The sequence below is a fragment of the Bison bison genome, unplaced genomic scaffold (assembly GCF_000754665.1).
Source record: "Bison bison bison isolate TAMUID 2011002044 unplaced genomic scaffold, Bison_UMD1.0 scf7180017864266, whole genome shotgun sequence".
Classification (NCBI taxonomy): Eukaryota; Metazoa; Chordata; class Mammalia; order Artiodactyla; family Bovidae; genus Bison; species Bison bison.
Window position 1 is genome coordinate 6648786 of NW_011494838.1, and position 18916 is coordinate 6667701.

At 44.6% G+C, this 18916-nt stretch overlaps 1 protein-coding gene across 1 annotated transcript in view; it reads left to right on the top strand.

The window, feature by feature from the left end:
* The window catches only part of LOC104994778 (astrotactin-2-like), a 450679-nt gene that overhangs the window by 231453 nt on the left and 200310 nt on the right, over positions 1–18916 (top strand). The gene's annotated exons all lie outside the window — the stretch shown is intronic.

Below are 18916 nucleotides of genomic sequence, written 5' to 3' on the forward strand. Positions count from 1 at the left end.
CTGGTGATGGTGATGTGTCCAAGGTTTGGCCCAGAGGCTCTAGTGTTAAAACTACTCCTGTTTGTGAGCCAAGAGAAATCATCATCACTGCTCAGACCAGTCCTGAGCTGTGAACTTAACATTCTTTCCTCCTGCACTCAAGGTCCTTTCTCTCAGATCCATCTTTCCATGATGCTCAGTGGAAAATAGGAACTTTAGGAATTTCTTAAAAAGGAGACATTTTTGTCAAGGTTAGAAACCTAGGGAGGGAAGAGAGTGGTACAGTAAGTAAGAGAACAGTTTTGGGGTTGTTTGGACCTGAGTTCAAATCTTGTCTCCTTTGTTTGCTGAACAACCTACAAAAATGGGAATTCAATCTTCCAAGTCTCAGACTCCTCATTGAAGGATTTTTGGAAGGATTAAATATAAAAATCAATGTATACCAAGTACCTAGCAGAAGGCCTAGGATATGGTACCTGCCGAATCCCTGAGAGCTGTATCTGTACACCTCAGGCCCTCGGTCTTTGCTGGGTTCCTAAGACGCTCCCTAATCCAGCTCCCTGTTCCCTGCCTGCCTCCCTCTAGGTGCCAGCCGCCATTGTTTTCTCAGTGCCCTGGAATGTCCACATCGTTTCCCTTCTCCGCCGTGATCTCTTCTGTCTTTGAACTGTTGGTTTACTGACAGTCTCCTCAATTCTTCACTTTGTCAAACATTACTTATCATTTTTTGTGTGACTTTTCATCTTAGAATAAGTGCAGTCTGCATTGGTTTCATTCTTCACAGTGCTGCCTAGCGCAGTGCCTCTCGTGTAAAGAATGTCCAGCAAATGTCAGACAAGAAAGATGGCCCGAGAGACTGAGGTTATTCAGGAGCCATGCCATCAGGTCATAGCACCCTGCTTCTCTTGTCTAAAGAAGAAAGTCACTTGGACATGACAGAAAGCATCATCCCGTTTTCCTAGACGTGGACTTTGCAGCCTAATTTATTAAGCCCTCCTGTGTTTATATGGAAAATGGGTGAATTAGCAACCAGTTTGCTCATCTCTTGGGCTTCCCTGGTAGCTCAGATGGTAAACAATCTGCCTGTAATGTAGGAGACCGGGGTTCAATCCCTGGCTCAGGAGGATCCCTGGAGAAGGGAATGGCTACCCACTCCAGTATTCTTACCTGGAGAAGTCCATGAATAGAGGAGCCTGGTGGGCTACAACCCATGGGGTCGCAAAAGTTGGACACGACTGAGTGACTAACTTCTTCTTCTGCCCATCATAGTTTTGCTGTGGGGCTGAAATAATAAATGCACTGCAAACCCCAAAGAAGTTTCCCTAGAGTGGGATTTGTTTTTCACACTACAGTCTTCCCCAGCCTGGCCAAGAGGAGAGGTCTAGAACCTCCTTCAGTTCCTGGAATAGGCTGTGATTACTTTGAGCTTATCGCTTACCACTGTTCAATAATAGTTTCTCTTTCTGTCTCCTACTCCAGATGTAGAGACTTTTTAAAAAAAATTATTTCTTTTTTTAATTGAGGTATAATTAACATGCAGTCTTGCATTAGTTCCAGGTATACAATGATTCAGTATTTGTCCATGTTGAGAAATGATCACCACAATGCCTAGTTAACATCCATGGCCTCACAGCATGACAACATTTTTCTTGTGATGAGAACTTGACTTTCTTAGCAACTTTAAAATATACAATAGAGTATTATTAACTCTAGTCATCATGGTGTACATCCCAGCCCCGTGACTTTTGAAAGCAAGGGCAGTTTCACTAATGTCCAGCACAGTAACTAATGCCTAATAGGCACTCTGAAAATGCCTGTTGGCTAAATGATTCTATCAGTCGAATAAATCCAAGCATTGGCTAGAGCCCCAAGTTCTCAGTTCCAGGCCTCAAGCTATCTCACTGTCCTCAAATCTGGGGATTCTAGAAACCAAAATGTTGACCGAGGCCATCAGTAGTGATGGCCAGAACCCAGCAGAGAGCAGCCCCTGGTTGGGGATGAACCTAGAGTCTGTTATACAAAGTGGAGTAAGTCAGAAAGAGGAAAGCAGATACAGTATACTAAAGCATACATATGGAATCTAGAAAGAGGGTATTGACGAACCTATTTGCAGGGAAGGAATGGAGGCACAGAGGCAGAGAATGGACTTTTGGACACCGAGGAGGAAGGAGAGGGTGGGACGGATGGAGAAAATAGCATCAACAAATCAGTTCAGTCTCAGTCGAGTCTGACTCTTTGCAACCCCCTGGACTGCAACATGCCAGACTTCCTGTCCATCACCAACTCCCGGAGGTTGCTCAAACTCATATCCATCGAGTCGGTGATGCCATCCAACCATCTCATCCTCTGTCATCTCATCCCACCATCTCATCTTCATCCTCTCTCTATATATATATGTCTTGTGTAAGACGAATAGCTGGTGAGAAGCTGCTGTGTAACACAGGGAGCCCAGTCTGGAGCTCTGTGATGAACTAGAGGGGTGGGATGAGGGGTAAGTCAGGCTCAAAAGGAAGGGAACATATGTATAATTATGGCTGATTCGTATTATGGTAGGGGGGAAAACAAATCAGTGTAAAAATTTTTTTAGAAAAATTCCAGTAAGCCTCCTGGGAAATGGAAGCTGAAGCCTGACCCGTCCCGGGTCTCTCCCAGGGCATGGCAGAGTCCAGGTAAGAGCCCCGGCCTCTTGGCCAGACAGCACCCCTGCTGTCGATAGCTGTCATGCTCAATGGCCCACGTGGCATCATGCTGACTGCCCATTTCACTGGGGGTGGGGCCTTCCAGGACTTGTGTTCCTTAAAGAGAATCCCCAGGCTTGCCCTTTCAGTCGTCGGACGTGTCCGTTACTCATGTGTGCAAAGCATGCATTCCTGATTCTTGAATGACAGAGCCTGCGCAGGGGACTGAATCATGCTGGATCCAGAGGATACAGGAGACGCACTCCTGAGAGAGGGGAGGTGCTCTGATCTCCCCTCCTCCTCGGGTCCTGCAGAGTCTGCACACTCTCAGCTTCACACTGCAGCACGTCTTAAAGATAACTTTGTCCCTTGTGCTTTCTTTCAAGCAGAACTCTATCTAAACGATAACAAAACCAGACGCTTATTTTCTGAAACCAACTTCAGATGAGACGCATACAAGAGAAATCTAAAGAGAACGAGTGGTGAATGCATGAGAAATAAGACCCAGTCCTTGCAAGGCAGCCTGGTGCGGTGGGGATGAGCAGGTGGGCTCAGGGCCCTGCTCTTGTCTGCACTGGCTGCGTGGTCCTGGTGAACCTCTTCGCCACCTGCAAACTCATGCCTTCATCTCACCCGTTTTCATCTGACCACATTATTCCTCTGACTTTGCTTTAAAATGAAGTACAGTCTGAAATAAAACCAAGCACTTCATTTAATACTCTACCCAGCTGCCCTTAGATCTGATAAGGGTGGGGAAGGAAGACGTGTGGGCAGGAAGAAAGTAGGAGATGCATTTTCCCTGGGTCCAGGCAGGATACTGGTCACCCTGTCCATGCAAAGGTGGTGGCTAGGGGCTGTGGTTGCTGTGCTGTGGCCTCTGAGCTCCTGGGACCTCCTTGCCTGGACAGAAGGGGACAGTTCTGCTGGCAGATTGTGGAACATACAGCAGCAGCAGCTCAGGCTGAATATGCTTCCTGTTGCCTTGGGTAGTTTTTGGAGAGACTCATTAGATCCTTTCTTTCTGGGGGGACCTGGGAACAACTATAGGAGAAGGCAATGGCACCCCACTGCAGTACTCTTGCCTGGAAAATCCCATGGACAGAGGAGGCTGGTAGGCTGCAGTCCATGGGGTCGAGAAGAGTTGGGCACGACTGAGCAACTTCACTTTCACTTTTCACTTTCATGCACTGGAGAAGGAAATGGCAACCCACTCCAGTGTTCTTGCCTGGAGAATCCCAGGGACGGAACAACTGTGTATTTTGTCCAGAGCAGACAGATATCAGGAGCTGGGCAAGTCCTATAAAAGTTATTCCCAGAGGGGATGAAATGATATTGCCAAGGGCTAGCCCCACCTACACCTCTCACATTTAAAATTTGTCCTTAGATTCAAACTACTTCATCATATTTGAGCACCTCCTGTTATTTGCAGCTTGGACCTTTAGGTAATAGGGGATAACCTGGAGGCAGAGGGAGAAACTTTGTTTATCAAGAGACAAAGCCTGAATTCCGATACCCCTAGAGCACTATACTGAGCAGGCTGACTTTCAGCCAATACATACCCATGTGAACATACCCTTTGTTAAGCCCTGAAATTCTTCTATGCCAGCCATTAAGAAGCTTGTTGCCCTGAATGCCCCACTCCCATGCCCTCCCACTGCCTGGCCATCACACCCCCTCCCAAGGACCCTCCTGAGGTCCCTGCCATCTAGGAACAGGTCAGCTTTAGAGTGCTTCTCCAGGATAATGGCTGGCAGCTCATGTTGCTGGTTAATCCCTGTACTTTAGACGTTCTTAGGTATTGCGAGCATCACCCTTCATATCACCTTAGCCAGTTGCTGGGAATTTAATCATGTCAATATGTGACTACTCAGCATTGCGTTGGGTCCATAACAGAAACTTGATGCATTTTAATTCCAATTCTCCTTATCCGTGCTTAAATTTATGTCTCCCTTTCCTGAATATTATGCATGGAAGCTCAAGGAAATTAAAATAACAGATTTATCACTTTATCAAGGGACAGAGTAGGGGATGGCTGAATGGATATTGGGTTTTCTTAATTTTGTTTTATTATCGGTAAAGAATTGTATACTATTTGTAATAGAAGGATGTGAGGGGAGTGGAGGGAAGGAGTGAGAGAAGGAAAGGGAGAGAGAAAAGAAAGAAAACAGGGAGGGAGGAAGGAAGGGGTGTGAGTTGCATAAAACAAGAACTAAAAACCCTTCCATTGTCTCGCTACCGCATCCCACTAATGGGACCCAACGGCTAATCATTGAAAATAGTTTGATTTATAATCTTCTAGCATATTTTCCAGCATAACTACTTATGGAATGTATGTGTTTTATGTATATGGTATAGATAAGATATATGCATTTTGCACCAGATATACAGTAATAGGGCTATCTCAGCCATGCATATCATTTTGCAGCAGTTTCATAGTTTACCAAACAGTGTATGAAAAGCATCTTTCCGAGTCAACCCTGCATGCCTATCTTCTTTTGGAAAGCTCTATAAGATTCCAGGATTGGAACACACCAGTCATACCAGCATTCGCTCTACTTTTCATTTTTGTTGATTATCATCTCAATTTGCTGCACTCACAGTGAGTCAGTATACATCCTTGTACACACACACACACACACGCATACACACAAACATACATATTTTTGCAAAATTTAAGGCTGTTTCTATAAAACAGATGCCTAAAAGCAGAATCTCTGTATTAAAGGGTGCACATTACACACTTATAATTACAGATTACACATTTACAGTTTGGGGAAATACCACCACAAGCATTCACTTTAGAATTTGTTTTGTACTCTCAAGGGGGCCTGTACATCTTCTATACAAATCTGCACAAACCACCCACTGCCCCATCACCTTGACAATTCGTATACTATTCATGGACCTTTCTGAGCTTTTTATATGTGTGTGTATATATATATATATATAGTTGCCTTCATTTTAAATATGCAATTTTCACTTATGATTTTCTTTTCTGATTGGTCCAAATTATTTTCTTTGTCAGAAGTCAGTCTTCATGGTTACTCGAGCAGTGATTCTTAGGTGAAGCAATGCCAAATAAAGGCTTGGCTTCTCTGTCCCACTTCGGTTCAGGACCTAAGGTAGGAAAAGAAAAAAAAGAAATGGCATCAGATACAAGCAGTGGTCCACATTTGATACATGGCGAGGGGTCACAGTCTCTCTGACATGGACCAGTAGGCTAAAACTTACTGTTGCTCAGAATTATGGATCAGAATGTTTCAGGGTAAATGGGACCCTTGTGGAGAGAATGGAGTAGGCGGGACTTTCTTGAGTCCCTATAGGAGTGCAGCTGCTGTCTTATACATTATCTCATTGAGCTATTTGTAATGAACCCCGAGGGGAAGCTAGATGAAAGAGGTGAATAGGAAGCCAGAGCCGCTGCTGCTGCTGCTGCAGATGACAGCTAACCTCCACTTGTGATAACCACTGTCTGGGAACTTTCTAGGAATTATGGCAGTTACACATCTCAACAGCCCTAAGGGTTGTGCAGTGATATTTCCCCACCTTACAAAGCAGGAGACTGAAGCTGAGAAGGGTTAAACGATGTGTCCAGTCATGCAGGGGAAAGTAGCTGAGCCATGTCAAAACTCTGGCACGTGAGCTATCATGCTAAGGGGCCGAGCCAGGATGTGAACACAGGACCTCACACTGAATTATATGATCTTTGGGAAGGTGCTGAGCTCCTGCTGTCCCGGGGATGTAGCTGGAGCCTAGAGCCCATGAGCTAGCTTCACTCTCAGATTCGGGAGGAAAAATAGGCAACTAGCATCTGTTCTCCAAGGCAGGACACTGCTGCGGAGTGATTCTGAGCTTCTAAATCGGCAGAAGGGATTTTGCAGCAGGGAGATCACAGTTTTTTGGAATGTTTTGAGTGGTCCCCAAGGGTGTAGGGAACTCATGTTTGGTGTCAATAAAGCACTCTAGGGTGACAGGCAACTGAGGAGGTGTTTATTAACTCTTCTGACATCCCCTGTGAATGCCATGTAAATGTCACTTTTGGGTGGCGCTTTCTAAAATTTCAGAGCTCTTTCCTAGTCAACACCTTATTCGATGCCTTACCTGGGTGTTCAGATTTCTTAACTCAGTGATGGTAGTCTGTTTCCAGCTTCCTCATCTTCACCTCTGCTCATACATCCCCTCTTCAGGCCACATCCATCTTCCTAATGTTTTCAAAACACCTCAGCCTCACATACCTTCCTGCTTGCATGCCTATCCTCCACTTCCTTACACAGCATTCACTCTGTTATGATCCTTCTGTCCATAGCAGTTTCATGCTTAAAGTTTTGCAGAGTTCTCACTGCTCTTGATCCCCACCCTCTGTGCTCAGCCTCCATGGCCTCCTCTCTGTTCTGCAAACTTGCTAAGCTTCTCCCACCACAGACCATTTGCATATGCTGTTATTGTCCTTATCTGCGAAAAAAATTCCTCCCTTTCCTCCCCTAATCTGTCATGGGTGATTCCTTCTCATCATTCTGGTCTCAGCTTAAATACTACTTCTTCAGACAAAGCTCTTTTCCCTATGAGTTCTTCTCTTTTGTTTTCTGTAATGGTACATTTTTTAAAATTATTTGGATTAATTTATTAAATATTTTGCTACTCTGATTAGACTCAGGATTCTGTGAGACCATGGTCCAGATCTGTTTGCGTTGTTCTGTGCCTAACAGAATGACTGGCACATTTTTCGTTGTTGTTGCTAAGTCATGTGCGACTCTTTTCTACCCTCTGAGCTGCAGCACACCAGGCTTCCCTGTTCTTCACCACATCTCAAACTTCTCTTCATGGAGTCGGTGATGTCATCCAACCATCTTATCCTCTGTTGCCCCCTCTCTTTCTGCCTTCAGTCTCTCCCAGCATCAGGGTCTTTTCCAATGAGTCCGCTCTTTGCATCAGGTGGCCAAAGTATTGGAGCTTCAGCTTTAGTATCACTCCTTCCAATGAATATTCAGGGTTGATTTCCTTTAGCATTGACTGGTTTGCTCTCCTTGCAGTCCAAGGGACTCTCAAGAGTCTTCTCCAGTACTAGTTTGGAAGCATCAATTCTTTGACACTCAGCCTTCTTTATGGTCCAACTCACATCTGTATCTGACTCCTGGAAAAAGCATATCTTTGACTATATGGCCTTTGTTGGAAAAAAATGATGTCTCTGCTTTTTATTTTTTTTAATTTTATTTTATTTTTTAACTTTATTTTAACAATATTGTATTGGTTTTGCCATATATCAAAATGAATCCGCCACAGGTATACATGTGTTCCCCATCCTGAACCCTCCTCCCTCATCCCTCCCCATACCATCCCTCTGGGTCATCCCAGTGCACCAGCCCCAAGCATCCAGTATCATGCGTCTCTGCTTTTTAATATGTTTTGTCTAAGTTTGTCATAGCTTTCCCTTCAAGGGTCAAACATCTTTTAATTTCATGGCTGCATAATAGATGTTGAAATACGTGTTGAGTCAATAGATGGAGGAATAGATATATGAGTGAAGAGGCAGATGGTTATCTTAGTGTCTTTCCATAGGCTGGTAACCTTTGCACGGATCCTTTATCCTTTTTCTGAACCATACATACTGTGTTTAGTATTTTCTTATTTTTTTAAATTTTATTTTATTATTTAATTTTACAATATTGAATTTAGTATTTTCAAATCAGCAATTTACTGAATCTTCCCATGCATCTCATAAGAAAGAAATTATTCATATCAAACTTTAGAGCTCATCTCAAAGTTATAGAGCCAGAAGTTAAGACATTGGCATTTGAACTCAGCTTTGTCTCATTCCCAAGCATGTTCCCAAGGACTTCTCAAGCATGTCCCAAACCCAGGCATGTTCTGAAGATAGCACGATATAATCCTGTCAACTTATTTGATCAGAAGAGAGAAAACATGGGCTTAGAATGCTAGCAAGCTGTGTCTTACTGTTGTGTTCATTAAGTGTTGACCACAATGAGAAACATTTTGCACTGTGACCACACACACATGCTTTTTTAAAATCATAGTTGATTTACAGTGTTTCAGATACAGGGCAACGTGATTCAGTTATACACATGCATGTATGTTTCTGCTTTGCCACATTCTTTTTCATTATATGTTATTACAAGATATTGAATATAATTCCCTGTGCTATACAGTAGGTCCTTGTTTATTTTACGTATAGTAGTGTGTATCTGTTAATCCCAAACTCCTAAATTATCTCTCCTCCCAAGCCTTCCCCTTTGTTAACCATAAGTTTGTTTTCTGTGTCTGAATTTTGTGAATAAGTTCATTTGTGTTATATTTTAGATTCCACATAGACATTTGTGATATTTGTGACATCATATGATATTTGTCTTTGTCTGATTTACTTGACTTAATATGACAGTTTCTAGGTCTATCCATGTCGCTGCAAATGGCCTTGTTTCCTTCTTTCATGGCTGAGTAATATTCCATTGTATATACATTTCCCACTTCTTCTTTATCCACCCATCTGTTGATGGACACTTACATTGCTTCCATGACTTGTCTATTGTAAACAGTGCTGCTGTTTACAATAGAACACTGGGGTGTGTGTATCTCTTTAAATTAGAGTTTTCATCTTTTCTGGATATATACCCAGGAGTAGTATTGATGAATCACAGGAGTCTATTTTTAGTTTTTTTTTTACGGAACCTCCATACTGTTTTCCATGGTGGCTATCCTAATTTATGTTCTAACAGTGTAGGAGGGTTCCCTTTTCTCCCCATCATCTCCAGCATTTATTATTTGTGGACTTTTCTGATGATGACCGTTCTGACCGAAGTGAGGTGACACCTCATTGCGGTTTAGGTTTGCCTTTCTCTAATAGTTGGTGACATTGAGCATCTTTTCCTTGCCCGGTGGCCATCAGTATGTCTTATTTGGAGACACATGTTCTTGTGAATGAGTGTATATCTGTGTCTACAATAAGTTTGGCAAAAGAATCCTTCCCGTATTGCATGTGGCGTGCTCTGATCATTTTCTGTTCTTCTTTGCCATCTCTTTGATGTTGGTCTGAACCCCTGAGTTGATTTCACAGTTTATGAGGGGGTTATCGCCTGAAGTTCAAAGTCCTTTCAGCCTCAGGGGCTGCGTTGTGCTGGGGTATCCACAAGGAGGTAATCCCTAAGTGCTGGGTCTGTGACGGCTTCCGGAGGTGTTTCTGGCCTGGAGAGGTGAAGTCTGACTGTCATTAGACTCAAGGTAAGTGGTTGGTGGAGGAACTAGGAATGGCGCCCGAGACAGGCAGCACGGTGTGTGGCGACTTTGTGTCTTGCCCCTCTGTCCTTGTGGCCAGCCCAGTGGAGTTTTCACCAACCCCCCTGCACCATCATCTCTTGAAACTTCACCACCTGCCCTCCCAAATGAACTTTGTGTCTCTTTCGTCTTCTTTCCTTGTTTATTTTTGCTTTTACCCCCTCCCCCCAACCCTGCTCCCTGCCTGGGAAAGACCACCCATTCTTTAAGCCACAACTCAACACCTTCCTCTTCCCAGCTGTCCCAGGGCCCAGAAAGAGCTTCTCAGAGAGCTTGGGGAAAGTCCTTCCTAACAGCGGCTCTTATTTTGACATCACCTTCAGGGTGCTTCCCGGGCTACCAGGGATCAGTGGAAAGCAAGATAGGCAGCATCGTTTCAAACTGGGCTGTATACTGGGATTCCAGCTCTGCAGCACACAAAGAAGAAAGCTTTGAATATGACTTTCTTCCACCAGACTACCCTGATATCTTCACACCTAACTGCCTCTCCCCTCTCCTTGTTAAAAGCACTATTTGAAATCTGCAGTGGAAACTGTTCCAGGGCCTGTTTGCTGTACCTTCTGGCTCCTGGGCACCTTTATCAGCCATTTGCAGACAGCTGCCAGTATAGTTCCTGCATCTTCTCTTTGGGTACACCTCCCCCTTACTACTCAGCCATTCACCCACTCACTATTCATGTATTTAACAGACCTTTACTGAGCACCTTGAGCACCTACTGTGTGCAAGGCACCGTATTTAATGCAGAAGATACAGAGCAAAATGGGAAATGGTCCTTTCCTAAAAGGTCACAGTTTAGAGGGGTATAAAACAGTAATAGCTGCTTTATTTTATATAGTCTTTGAACATTTATAGAATGGCTTCATAAACAGTATATGATAAACCCTGGGTGTTACTGAACCTTTTTGAGAGAGAAGGAAGGAACCTTACTCGGCTCAGAGAAATGAAACCACTCACACCCCACAGTACAGAGCCAGTGTGGGGGCGAAGCTCTACTGAAACCTACATCTCTTGAGTTCGGGTTCACTGCTGTCTGCATTTTGCCACACTGTATTCATCCCTGCAGTATCCTGAATATCATTTGGCAAGCAACTTGTTACATCCACATTGCCTCTCCTTCTTAATTTTAAAGGTCATAAACTCCTAGTCTTTGGAAGTATTCACAGAGGATTGAGTAGCCATTTGTTAAGGATGGTGTAGCAGTGTTGGAGATTTAGACACAATTTAAGCAATCCCTTCTAATTCTCAGGCTGTAACATTTGAACAAAGAGAGCTACCATGTGTTTGAAAATATAGGTTCCTTAAAACTAGTTAGCCTAGAAAGTACCCGATTTTAGACAGTTTTTTCTTTTCTTTTTCTTTGAACTGCAGCTGATCACTTGTAGCATGTTAGAAAACTCATTTTTGCTCCAATTCATCATACTACGTAGCAGAGTTAAGGAGGCTATGGAAGATGAGAGCCTGACTCTGCAACAAAGTTTTGACTTTGATTTCTAAGCCCTGCCCCTCCCAGACCTTGGCCCTGGTGCCTGATTGTCTGGGCTTGGCAAAGCAGAAGGGAGCAGTGCCTCCGACAGACAGGAGCTCAGCATCCCCAGACAGCCATCCTCTGAGCTGTCTCCACACTCTCTAAAATAAGATATAGACGGAGATTTGTCATGGGATCACCAACAGGAATGTCACCAATGCTGTCACCAGAGCCCCTTAAAATGTCACTTCCCAGCATTAATTGCTGTGATAGCAAAACAAACGGGCGTTCTCTGAACACTTGCTCTCCCCCTCCTGCCTCGTGATCCTCTCTCCATGCTCCCTCACAGCCCCCTCCTCTCTGTCGCCAGGGACCCTTGGGGCATCCTGACTTGATTAGACTGTGCCCGGCGAGGCGGCCCCACCGCACAGTGACAGATGAGGGTGAAGGAGGTTTGATAAATGTCGGGGGCTGGAGAGGCTGTTCCCTGATTGATCAGAGCTGGAGCAATTTCCCAGCAGTCAAGGGACTCTGTACCTCCCGTCCTGGCCTCCCTTGAAATGGCTGGAAGTCACCCGTTTGAGGTCTGAGTATCCCAGAGCGCAGGTTGCTCAGCCTCAGGCCTCCCATGGGGACTCATCCCGCTTTGGTTTCTTTGTCCACTCGGGGGTGCAATAAATCGCTATGTCTACCCACAATTAAGATCGATCCTTATTTGTCCTAATACTTCCTAGTTATAAAAGTTATAGATGCTAAATTTAGAAAGCTTAAAAAAATAAAGTGTAAATGATCATTTTTCAGAATACCTCTTCAAATTGCCACAGTAACGTTTTACCGTGTTTCCTTTTTTTCTTTTCTCTTCTTTTACATATTGAAAGAAAAACCTATATAATTTTCTCTTATACTTTTATTAAATATCATAAATATTTCAGTATGTTTATCATTCTGCTGTAAAACTATCTCATAGCTGATTTATTGATGAACGTCTCAGTTGCCTTCTTTTCTCCCTTGCCATTTTGTTTTCGTCAGCAACAAACATTTTGTACTTAAATTTGTTTTGCACCATTCTGGTTTATTTCCTCAGGGTGTATTCCCAGGAGTAGAATTACTGAGTAAAACGGTCTGAATGTTTTAAATTTCCTGATACATGTTTAGCGCAACACCCCTGTGTCAGGAAGTCTCAGGAAACATGTGTTAAATAAGGAAACATTTTTCCATCTACATTTTCATTCATTAATTCAACAAGCTTTAATTAAGTACCTATTACGTGCTGCTGCTAAGTCGCTTCAGTCGTGTCCGACTCTGTGCGACCCCATGGACGGCAGCCCACCAGGCTCCCCTGCCCCTGGGATTCTCCAGGCAGGAACACTGGAGCGGGTTGCCATTGCCTTCGTATCAGGCACTAATTGTTGTTGTCTAGTTAGTTGCTCAATCGTGTTCAGCTCTTTGTGATCCCATGGATTGTAGTCTGCCAGGCCCGTTTATCCATGGAATTTCCCAGGCAAGAATACTGAACTGGATTCCCATTTCCTTCTCCAAGGGATCTCCCCAACCTGGGGATCGAACCCGCTTCTCTAGCATTGGCAGGCAGATTCTTTACCACTGAGCCACCAGGGAGGCCCATCAGACACTAATTAGGGTGAGGATAAAGCAATGAGTAAAATATGTACAAATCTATATTATTGAGCTTTCTATTGAGTATGGAAAGACCATAAATAAACAAAGGAGAAAATATATAAGATACATAACTAAATAAAAATATAACTTTTATAAATGTCTATTTTATATGAATAAATTATATACAGTCTTGTATAGTATATGGGCTTCCCAGATGGTGCTAGTGGAAAAGAAGTTGCCTTTAAGAGACGTAAGAGACAGAGGTTTGATCCCTGGGTCAGGAAGATCCCCTGGAGGAGGAAATGGTAGCCCACTCCAGTATTCTTGCCTGGAGAATCCCATGGACAGAGGAGCCTGGCAGGCTATAGTCCATGTGGTTGCAAAGAGTCAGACATGACTAAAGCAACTCAGCATGCCCATATTATAAAACCATTATGATTACAGTGGGAAAGAAACAAAAGGAAGGGAATTAGGACCTGCAGGAAAGGTCTCAGCAATGAGGTGACCTATAGTAGATGAAGGACTAGTAGATATAGACTTAGATCTGTAGTAGATCTAAGTCGATGAGGACAAATCTATAGTGGATGAAAAAGTAAGCCTTGTGAATATATGAGGAAAGAGCTTTTCAGGCAGAGGGACTAGCAAGTGCAAAGCTCCTGTGCTGGGAGCATTCAGGAAGACGAAGTCCCAGTAGGAGGAAGACAGCGGTAGAATATGCTGGATCACAGAGGTGCTGAAAAGCAGGTCAGAATCTCACCTAATCTGCTCGAGCTAATTTGAGACCTTGGACCAGTCACTTCATTTCTCTAAACCAGTGGTTCTCAACTAGGGGTGGTTTTCCCTTCCTAGAGACATTGATTTGTCATGACTGGAGGAGGGGTAGAGAATGCTACTGGTATTTAGTCCTGGGGATCAGGGATGCTGGTGAACACCCTGCCATGCACAGGACAAATCCTGACGGTAAAGAATCACCCAGCCCAAAATGTCAGGAGGATCAAGTTTGTGAAACCCTGCTGCGAGCTTCAGTCTGCACATTGGTAAAATGGAAAAGCCAATTTCATAAGCGTGTGGGAGAACCAAGTGATGGTAGCAGTGAATCCTTTTTGTAAGCTAACATACTACACACACACAGGGCAGCGGTAATGTTGGTCTTGCATTGTTATGTATTTTTTTATCATCCTCCATAAGGGTTTGGTTTGAGGGAGCCACCTCAGGTTCTTTGCATCGCTGAACAGTTCTTCCCCCAGCTGTCTGCATGGTTTCCTTATATCTCACCCTGTCACTGAGGCCTTCCTCTTCGGAGCATCAGGGCTCGCCCTTTGATCATCACACATATTTATGTATCTATTGTCTGCCTCGCCCAGGTATTTTGTCTTTTTTTTTTTTTTTTTGCAATGCTTTTCACTTGCTTAGAACATAGTCTGGCACAGAGAAGATGACAAATAACTTCTCAAATGAGTGGACAAATTGAATGAGAAAATGAGTCAATGCATGGCTGACATCGAGTGTTTTCTTCAGCTTGTTTAAGTTTCAAAGAATGGACTACTTGGTTTAGCTAATGCAGGTTTCTTTTTAGTTGCAATGGGAGTAACGTTAGCTAACCTGTGTAGACCAAGCTCTGTGATCAACACTTACTAAATATGTGTACATTTAATCCTCAAAAAGTTTGGTGTGGTCAGTACCTCTAATTGCCCCCCGTTTTCAGATGAGCCAGGAGGGGCTGGGCGAGCTCAGAAAATTGGTCCCAGATCACATGCCAGGATTTGTACCTAAGCCTGCATGACCTTGAAATGCTCATTTCTCACCAGTTCTCTGCTGCCTTTAAGTTGGAGAACACGGGGTCCAGGAATAATCATAAAACAGTTTCAGGCTTCATGGAGAAAAAGCCATTGTTAGGGTATAATAAAAATTGGCACCTTGTTTCTGCCATCCTTTAGCTCTTCTAAATTCATGAAAGAGTATCTGAGATTCTTTTGCCTCCACCTGCTAATGGCCTCCTTATCTCCTAGGCTGTGCGTGCCCACCTCTTGCTTTGACTGCCTCTCAGCTTCTGCTCCTGGCTCCCCTCTGTTCCTTGCGAGATACACACTATTTGTCTCTATCTCCTTGCGTCTCCTCTTCAAATAACGCAGGAGAGGATCTGTCACATTCGATGTTGAAAGTGCTAATGGGCAAATCCTCACACCAGGCCACACCACCATTCACCCACAAATCCGAGGCTGTCTGCCTTTTCTGCCCATATGGGGAGCTCTGGTCCCATCCGCTTTGCTGAGATGGTAGAATCTCAGAGTCACCAGCAAGGCGCCCTCTGGGTGATGAAGCACCCGCATGTATTCATGCTAAAGCAGGCATCTGTGGGTTTGGTGCCTCAAAGCATAGCATCCTGTCCAGAACGGTGGGGAGTCCATCTGCTCAGAGCAGGGCTGGTGTGCTTGCTCCAGAAGAACCTGGTTTGTGAGTAGCTTAGCTTAGTGAAGAGATAAATCAGAGAGTGACAGATTATTTTTCTAAGTGTCTTTATTTTATAAAAGCATTCACCACAGGCTCTCTTTCAGTACCCAGCACCCCACTGGAGTGTAAAAGAAGATGGGATTTAATCAACTTTTGGCCTACCGAAATCTTTCAGTGTTCAAACCACAGCACAACTCCAATGGCACGCCCCTCTAAGAACTAGCCAGCAGCTGGGTGATGGTTTTGGAGAGGGGCAGATGTCCCCACATAACACCTCAATCTTAGGCAAGTTAAGTAACCTCTTTAAGTCTCAGATTCCTCCTCTGTGAAACTGATTTAATAATTGTGTCAGGTTCCTAGGGTTGTTTTGAGAATGAAACCCAATAATATGTGAACAGGTTTGTGCAAAGGCCACTTGCCTTACATATTAATGATCTAGGAAACGTCTTATTTCCTTCTTGAACTTCCATCCTCCCATCTGTACAGTGAGCAGCTTGGAACTTTGCTGATCAATTCCTACCCTTTCTGATACTAAGGTTCTTGAATTTTCCCAATCAATAGAAGTTGATAAGAGGCCAGACAAGAAATTCAACATTAAAAAAACTAAAATCACGGCACCCAGTCTCATTACTTCATGGCAAATAGAAGGGGAAAAGGTGGAAGCAGTGACAGATTTTATCTTCTTGGGCTTCAAAATTACTGCAGACAGTGAGTGAAGCTATGAAATTAAAAGTTGCTTGCTCCTTGGAAGAAAATCTATGACAAACCTAGACAGTATGTTGAAAAGCAGAGACACCACTTTGCTGACGAAGATCCATATGATCAAAGCTACGGTTTTTCCAGTAGTCATGTATGGATGTGAGAGTTGGCCCATAAAGAAGGCAGAGCACCAAAGAATTGATGCATTTGAACTATGGTGTTGGAGAAGACTCTTGAGACTCCCTTGGACAGCAAGGAGATCAAATCAGTCAATCTTAAAGAAATCAACCCTGAGTATTCATTGGCAGGAATGCTGAAGCAGGCAAGATGCTGAAGCTGAAGCTGCAATACTTTGGCCACCTGATGCGAAGAGCCAAGTCATTGGAAAAAACCCTGATGCTGGGAAAGATTGAGGGCAGGAGGAGAAGGGGACCAGACAGGATGAGATGGTTGGATGGCATCACCGACTCAGTGGACATGAATCTGAACAAATTCCAGTAGATAGTGAAGGACAGGGAAGCCTGATGTGCTGTAGTCTGTGGGGTCGCACAGAGTCGGACACAGCTTAGTGACTGAATAACACCACCACCAGACAAGAAATTCAGGCAAGGCTTTATTGGGGCCTCTGCTGCAGCAAGGGGGAGCAAAAACAAGTGATAGGTCCCCTTGTTCGCTCCCCAGGCAAGGGCAGGCTGGTTCCTTATATAGGGTGAGAAGAGGCGGAGGTCTAGGGCTCGGGCCACAAGGGCGGCTTAGGCAGCTTGCCCAGCCTTTGGTGGTGGTGTGTGCAGAGGGCTTGCGCAGTGCCCTGCTTTTGCTCCTGGCGCCCTGTTTTTGCTCCCACTCTTCAGGAGTGGCAGTTGGGTTTCTGATCTCTTTGTATCTTCTTGTCCATAATTTGCCCCAACTGTGTATGCATGCAGTTATTTTTAGTGTTTTAGAGTTTCTTTGCCTTGTATTGCTTGAGGAGATGTTTGTCTGGATATGAGCACTGCAAGGAAGGGTCCCGGGTCCTAGATCCCAGCCTGTCTCACTTGCACCAGATTCCCTGGGCTGTGGATACACATATGGCATGGGGCCAGTGGAATCTGAGCCAGAAATCAGTGCCACATGCCTAGTTGGCATGACTAATGGTGTGTGTATAGCGGGGAGAAGTTATTAGAAAAACCAGCAGGTCTTTAAGAGGAAGAGAAGAAGCCTTTCTTTCATGCAAATCCTTATCTCCTCATACTTCCTTGGACGGAAATGATGCTAAGAGAAAAGGGGCGCCAGTCCCTCACATTCTAACTGTAATAGGTGGCAGAGACAAGTCTCAAGCTTCTTTTTATAACCTCCTGGCTCCAGGATTATTCCCAAGTGTCCCAAGGAGGTCAGCAGAGAGAGCGATCGCTTCCTCATCATTTCCCTTGTGAATGAAGCCTTCGGAGACCAGATGCATCCACTTCATTATAATTACGTTAAGTGCCGCCTGATTGGCGCTGTTCATCACCCCTCCGGAAAGCGGCTTCGCCCAGTGGACAGACAGGCAGCCTGCTTGGGCTCAGCGCACCTCCCTCTCATCCGTCTGTGTCCTTGGCAATGGCTGTTCGTGGTGCCCAAGGCTGTCCTCTGGAGGAGAGGAAGCAGTGGGGGTAACATGTGTGGCCTGGGTTGACTCCCCCTCCTCCTCCCTGGGGCTCAGAGTAACTGTGCACAATCAGCTGCACCATGAGACCTCTGCACCCTCATCCAGCTCTTAACTTGTCAGGATGTCGGGAGGAAGGTGACCTTGGTATCCTTACAGGTGAACCTCCTGGGAGGTTCCTTTTGTCCTGAGGCATCTGATTGTCCTTGCTGCGGGATTCTGTGTCCTCACCTTGTAAGAAAACGAGGTCTGCCCCATCCTTCAAAAGGGCCAGAGCATGGTGGAGACTGTTCTGATGTCAAGGGCGGCCTTTTGTAACCTCAGTTGTCTATGCGTGGGTTCAGGGAAGGGGGATGTGAGTTCCCAGAATTAAGAGAATGGGGCTGGCAAATAAGCAAAGAGTCCGTGGGAGAGGGAGGCTCTAACCCGGGTATTTAGGGCTGAGAAGGACTGAGATGGAAGGTGCAGGGAGGAAGCTAAGGTCTCTCTAGAGCCTGGTGATTAGGTGTGTGGTTCTGGAGCAAGGCTGCCTTGGTTGACTCCTGATGTTAGTACTTTCTGAGATCTACTAGGCATGCATAACGTTGACCTAGGAGTAAATGTCGCCGTCTCTCATTGTCCTCATCTTTAAAATGGGGAAAGTCAGAGTTGGCAGAGTTGTTGTTAGACTAAATGGGTTAAAACATGTCACAGGGCTTAGAGGAGTGCTTTTTACAGATAAAAGGCTCCACTCATGTTAGTTATTATCCTATTGAGAGTCTCCTACAAATAGATGAGGCACTTCCTAGGCTGCTTTATTTAGTTCTAACAACTGCTCAGCAGTTCATTTGTTCATTCATTCACCAAAGATTCATTAAAGCAGTAGCAAAAGTGGCTGGCATGACCCTGCCCTCAGAGATGTTGTCCTTTAATGGGAAGAAATGGCAACCTGCTCCAGTATTCTTGCCTGGAAAATTCCATGGACAGAGGAGCCTGGTGGGCCACAGTCTGTGGGGTTGCAAAGAGTTGGACATGATTGGACAATGGAACCGCAATGGGAAGACAAGACTTGAGACGTGAACTGAATTATCAGTTACTGACCACCATAGACCCACCAGGAAGAAAATGTGCTGAGTTCTC